The sequence below is a fragment of the Pinus tabuliformis genome, chromosome 1_2, assembly GCF_031772625.1.
Source record: "Pinus tabuliformis cultivar Carrire ecotype Pingquan chromosome 1_2, CPIR1, whole genome shotgun sequence".
Taxonomy (NCBI): Eukaryota; Viridiplantae; Streptophyta; class Pinopsida; order Pinales; family Pinaceae; genus Pinus; species Pinus tabuliformis.
The window spans coordinates 1,038,198,800-1,038,204,799 of NC_142298.1; the positions used below are offsets into that span (position 1 = coordinate 1,038,198,800).

A 6,000-nucleotide genomic window follows, 5' to 3' on the forward strand; every position below is an offset into this window, starting at 1 on the left:
GGTTACCAACTGAGACAAATACACCTGGGGGTACAGTCTACGATCCGATACGCACGCAAGGGTAGAGTAGCAAGCTCAATCCCCTTGAAGGCTCCTTGACACAATCCAAGGTTTACCAACAAGTGACCCAGGCTCCTCGACAATGGTTAATTCGAGGTTTACCGTTTTTAATACGTGAATATCTGGCGTCGTTCCCAATGAGGAAGGATTGATTCCAACACTGGTTCAGACACGATCTCGTGCTTCTCCTTTAAGAGGAGCTTTCCCAGAGCATAAATGCAACAATTGGATTTATTCCTACCACAAGATATAGCTACTTGTTTGTTTTTACTGTCTTGGAGAGTTAATTACTCTCCTACTCCAAGACACTAGCCTAAGCTAAGTTGGTGTATCAGAGCCCTAGAAATAAAATGTTACTAGGTGAATTTTACTTTAAGCGTTAATTTTAGTGGTTGTTGTTTAAGTCAAGAGGTGGCGGAGATGAAACTCGTGGTGTAAAGACTCGACTCGAAATCACTAAAAAGATGCACCTAAGATGATTTAAACAATCTTTTCTCTTCGATGAACTTCTAAACTAAGAAAGAGTTTGAGAATGCAAATACTTTGTAAACACAAATCTTTCTCAATTAAACAAATTAAAAGAAGAGCTTTTCCTTTCCAAAGCACTCAAAACGAGACAACTAGCTATTTCACACAATTTTCCCTTTTCTTTTCAAAGCGCTCAATCACTACAAAAAACAAACTTTTCCAAAAGAGATTTTGTTTTTTATATTTTGTAAATAAAACACTCAAAACTAATGAAAATGACTAACTTTGAGAGCTACAAACTATAAAAAGCTACTTGAAGTCAAAGCCTACTAAAAGTCTTTTTGAGGATGTTTTACTTAGCTAAATGTGAGCTAAGGACTAATTTATGCAGAATCACAATTAGTCAAAAAACAACGAATCTTTCGTTTTCTTTTTTAAAAATGAAAATTCCAAACTTTCAACTACAAGCTTTTCGAAATTTTGAAATGAGAAAACTCAAAGCCGATTCCTCAACAAGGGGAGATTTCATAAATGGTCAGACTCATAAGAAGACTGGTAGACACCAAGGTAATCTGAGGTCCCTACAACTTCTAAGCTCAGAGCCACTACACAACCAAAAACGAAAAACAAACCCAACAAGCAAAATTCCTAGGAATTCCACCTAAAACCCTAATGCTAATGAAATTAAACCAAGGAAAGTTTTTGACAGGGAGCAAGCAGGTCTGGGCAATGGCTAAAACCTATAAACAAATTCTAAACTAATAAAAAAGAGAAAAATTTAAAATTTTTCAAATTTTTGACAGGGTACGCAGGCAACCTGTTTACACAAGTGCGTCCACGCTCTGTGCACAAAGCAAAAGTGCGTACAGGTACGCACTGTGCTTAACTCAGAGGGTGCGTACCTCTCCCAAAACTATGAAAAATGAAAACTAACTCAAAATATACTAAATTCACCCAATCCCACAATCATCAAGTCAAAAACAGAAACAGAAAATACAGTTTCTTAGGTCAAAGTATAGACAAGGAAAACAATCAAGCTCCCACTGTGGTCGCCATTTTGTTGCACGGAATGAGTCGATCTTGCGGACAAGATAGACCTTCCTAGAATCTAAAGAAGACCTAACGACAAGCAAACCAACCAGACACTATCTTTCTCTAAATATGCTTCAATAAACAATAGCAAACAAGTGTTTTTAGGGCCTACCTTTGGTCCAACGCAAGCTTGTGGATGCCCTCGCTCTTTTGATCCAAATGAGCTCCTTTTCGTGAATCTGCAAACATAAACAAGGCAAACAAATTAAATAGCACCTGAAAAACCAATTGCATAAAACATATTTAACATGAAAGTCAAGGAGTCCATGAAACAAATAGCATAAGATACTTGTTGAGAAAAATGAGTTTGATTGTATTAATTCAAAAGAAGAACTTTACAACCTTTGCCTTGACACTGTACAAGCTCCTCCCAGGGTCCAACAAGATGTCTCCTCTACTTTGACAAGTTTCACTCACTCTCCAATGGAACCAAGAGGTATATGATCTCTCCTCTCAAGCTCAACCAAAGAGTCTTAATTTCACCAGCATTTACCCTCAAAATGTTCAGCTTCTAACCTCCCTAGTCCTCACCCCAATGCCTGTATTTATAGTGCAATGGAGGGAAGTTACTAGGTCCTCCTTCAAAGGGATAAAGCCCTCCTTCAAAGGGATTAGCTCATTCTCTTTTGGGATGCATGAACCACCTCAGAGCGAACAATCCACGTCAAAATTCCTTCTAGAAAACTCTAGAATTAACCCAAAGTGAGTTTTTTAAGATAAAACTTGCACCCTTTTGACTTTCACAGGGGTCCGCACCTACATCATTAGGGACAGAGCGGGTAGGTACGCAGCTTTTGTACACAGAAGGTGCGGGACCGCAGGTGACCATGAGAGAAAGTGCGGAACCAGAGTTACATTGATTTTTAATGTCTTTCTCCCACTTCCAAAGCTTGATTTGAAGAGTTGAGGTCTTAGACTTGCTTAGGAGGACAGTACAAGTGATGATAGACCCATACTGACTGAAAATAATCATGGTGACGATATTTTAGTGTAACACTAATTATCTATCAATAACAGTGTTATTATTTTTTTGTTGTTGTTGTCATTAAGGAAAGAGAACATGCAGGTAGGGGCCTGAGCAACACACCGAATTGATGTCTGTCAAGAACAAAAACAATGAGGAACCTGATGAGGATAGAGACAATGGTGAACCTCTCTAAATTGTCAATCGACAGTGAAATCATCACTTCACCCCTTTCCAAGATCGTCATGATTCTTCATGTGGCTAATGATATTAAGCTTGAAAACACTCACATCACCTATCTTTGTATTCATCACTTCCCCTAATCCCACTTTTTCTCCATTTATGTCTATATATTTAGGGTTTATTCCTTAATCATGCATGCTTTACTTTACTGCAGGTCGGTTCTATGCATTCAAAAAATCTCATAGACTGGATCCCGCATCCAACGGGAGAAGTGTTTTCCAGTTCAAGATAGCTCTCCTGAAAAGACTTAAAAAGGTATTAGTTTCACTCCCTTAAAATTTCTCATAAAAAAAATTCCCCTTATTGTGAAGCGTGGTATTTATCATTAACCTTTTTTTGCATAACCTAAGCAACAACATCTATCTAACGTTAGTCTTCCTAAGTTTTATTCTCTTTATGGTTTTTTTTTTAGTTTCTTCGAGAGTAAATTAAATTAAAATTCTTTTGCAATGTAACAAAATGAATTTTATTGAAATATTTCAAACAAATTTAACACACAACCAAAAACTATGATTTTTGGTTGAGTTTGTATGACTTTAACTCAAACATAAATCTTTATTTGAGTAATTTCTCAAATTTGAGTGAAATTTGTTCAAAATTGATCTTTTTATCGTAATATCTTCCTATGGTAAATTTATATTTTATGGTAATAATTGAGCTATCTACTACTACTAGCACTTTGCCATATCACTGGCATGAAATATTTTGCAACTAAGTGGCACCCATCTGTCAACTCAAGTCTTGGGAGAAATCCTTTTAGTACTATTTCTAGTAATATTCCATCAATAGTCTCTTTGTTTCAAAGTTGGATCTCTATTTAATGATAGGAGATGATGACTATCTCACAAAATTGATGTTATATTTAAACCTTTTATTGAAATAACCCATGTCATTATTTGAGGAAGGTTATGGTTGCTTCCTTTCATAACTGTCTTAAAAAAATAGACAATTATTGAGATGCAAAATTTTATTCTTTTTAAGGGGTTAGGCGTTTAACATTTAACTTAATCTCATTTGTGCATGCAAGCCATCTACAGAAACATGGATGGGGTCTCAAGTATTCAACCTTCAGTATTCATGTTTCCAATAATATTATATTCCCAAAATTTTGTAGTATTAGATAATTGTGTGAATCACCATGGTTCTTAGCATAATATAACATTGTATATAACATCTCTCTCACAAATTAGTTCATAGTAGTGTCTCTATTCTTGAATGTAAGATCTAGAACATTTTTTCAATAATAAAAACACCTAATATTTTGGAAATGAATTTACCCTATCCTAATGGATTGAGTTGATGGTAGAAAGGTCCTTGCATTCCTTGTTCTTGAAGTTGCAGAGTTTTCTAAAAAATGCTTCGGCGATATGGTAAAAAAACAGTTTTCCTTTCTCAAGTTTTTCTAACTATTTTCTTATTTAAATTAGTTTTGTAGTCACTTATTAACTTCTGTATTTTGTCCCATGAAATTTCTTGACAATCAAAGAATATTTTTCTCATGTCATCTTTGTTGTCTAGGTAAACGTTGTAGAATGGGGCCTATGCCTTGATGGAGAGGCAGTCCCATAATCATGCATGTTTGTAACATCTATGAGTGGCTTTGGTTGAAGTGCTATAAGGATTAATCCCATGAATGCAAAAGATGTTTTTACAGAGTTCTTTGGTAGTTCAAGCCCTTTTGGGACCTTTACTAGTATGGGTTCAAGAAGCTCAAGGTTTCAAGATGGAGCGTTTAGTCATTTTAGTGGTGTTGAAAATAAGTTTAGATCCTTTGGTGAAACATATCCTACAGGTAATCACAAGGTAGCTTGAGTGGAAAACAAGTTTCCTTACACATTGGAATAGCTTTATAATGGCTCAACATTGTGGGTAAGTTCCTTTATATATGTGGTTATTTTTTCCTCTCATGGTATTCCTTACGTAGTAGGGATTACTTGATTTGTAGTGTATGAAGTTTCTAACAAAGATGGATTTGTCAGAAAATCAATACCTATGGAGGAGATTTTGTTAATTGAGGTTAAACCTGGATAGAAGAAAGGAACAAAAATCACATTCCCAGAAAACATAAATGAATAGCCAAATGTTGTTCCTATCGTTCTTGTGTTTGCGATTGATGAGAAGCCTCACACTGTCTATAAGAGGGAAGGTAATGACCTGGTAGTTACAAAAAGGGTATCCCTTGTGAAATCCCCTACAGGTTGTATGGTGAACTTGACTACTTTAGATGGGAAAAATATAAACATTCTAATTACTAAGGTTGTAACTTTGGGGACTAAAAAGGTAGTTCCAACTAAAGGAATGCCCATTGGCAAAGAGCATGTATGGAAATGAAACCGTCGAATCAAATTTGAAACTAAGTTGCCAACAAGGTTAACTACTGGGCAAAAAGTTGGTTTAAAGAGGCTTCTTGGAGGCTAAAAGTTGTTGCTTAATAATTTTAATGGCTAGTGCATTTGCTAATTTTTTCAACAATCCAAAACTAAAAAAGGGCTATTTATTGACAAAGAAGCGTTCTTATTGCTTCTCTTTTGTTTAGTTCTTTCTTTAAAAATTTATTTCAAATAGAGATTAGATGGTTTAAAATATAAATATGTTATCTTTTTTAAGTGGATATTTATACAATTTTCAAGGTATCTATCAAATAAATTTTTCTTACTTAAAGTTTGCATAAAAATATTTAATTATATAAGATTAATCATTTTTCATTGGAATTGTTATTACTAATGATGTTGCTTAGTCAATTTTACTTTGAACTCTTTCAATAACCATTTATGATGTTGACATGATTAGTGGTTTTACCACATCAATTCAACTAATCAAACTAAAAACTACATGCTCAAAATTCATCTATGCAAAAAGCAGTGACATGCCACCATGTGCCTCTTGTTAATGTAGAATCCTTTGCTATTTTACATAAATCATCAAATAAAGTTAACTTACAATTTGATTCTATTTTATGTAATTTGAATTAAAACAAAAATTAAACTACTTTTTCGTTCATCTAGATTGCATTGTGAATGAAATAAAACAACCCACAATATTGCTTGGAGAAAATAAAAGATACAATATTAAAAGCGTTATATATGGTGAAAACCAAATTCTATTATGAATCAAAGGTGAATCCCCATGGTGGGTGATTATGGGATTTGTGCAAGATACGTTTATGTGATGGG

General features: G+C 34.6%; 1 pseudogene; it reads left to right on the plus strand.

Annotated features, from left to right (window-relative positions):
• The window catches only part of LOC149209679 (uncharacterized), a 61,103-nt pseudogene extending 55,858 nt beyond the window's left edge, over positions 1 to 5,245 (plus strand).
• The last annotated feature ends 755 nt before the right edge of the window (positions 5,246 to 6,000 follow it).